This window comes from Oxyura jamaicensis, chromosome 1 (assembly GCF_011077185.1).
Source record: "Oxyura jamaicensis isolate SHBP4307 breed ruddy duck chromosome 1, BPBGC_Ojam_1.0, whole genome shotgun sequence".
Lineage (NCBI taxonomy): Eukaryota > Metazoa > Chordata > Aves > Anseriformes > Anatidae > Oxyura > Oxyura jamaicensis.
Window position 1 is genome coordinate 197,386,717 of NC_048893.1, and position 614 is coordinate 197,387,330.

Consider the following 614-nt stretch of genomic DNA (forward strand, 5'->3'; position numbering starts at 1 on the left):
ACCATGGATGGCTAGTTTCCTTCAGTCCCTTTGTTTCATCACCTTAAATCTCTCTTTTTTTTTTTTTTTTCTACAATGTGAACCTTATTTAAACATTTATCTAAATCATCTTATCTTCCTTTATTTCTAATTTTTTTACTGTGTTCTGGTATAAACACAAGTTGCTTGAAAACATACAATTAAAATATGACTCTTTCATGATCATTAATTACTAAAAAAGCCCTTCAATATATTTGAGAAGGAGGAAGGTTTTGGGATGCTTGGTATTTCTCAGATATACTTACTTCCAGCTCACTTTTCAAATACACATTACCATTTGGGCAAAGTGTCTAGTTCCTGCTCTATAACATATTTGTCATTTATTTCCTACTTTCACTGTTGGATGGGAATTGATCTGTGTAAGTGTATGATATGGTCTCTTACTAATGGCTCACAAATCTCTTTCTCTGTCAAGTGAGTGCCCATATCACATAATAAACTTCATATTTGACTCTGGAAACTTCTCAGAGGTCTGGGTAGAGCTCATCATGCTGTCTGGAACCAACCTTTTCTTTTCTTTTTTTTTCTTTTTCTTTTCTTTTCTTTTCTTTTCTTTTCTTTTCTTTTCTTTTCTT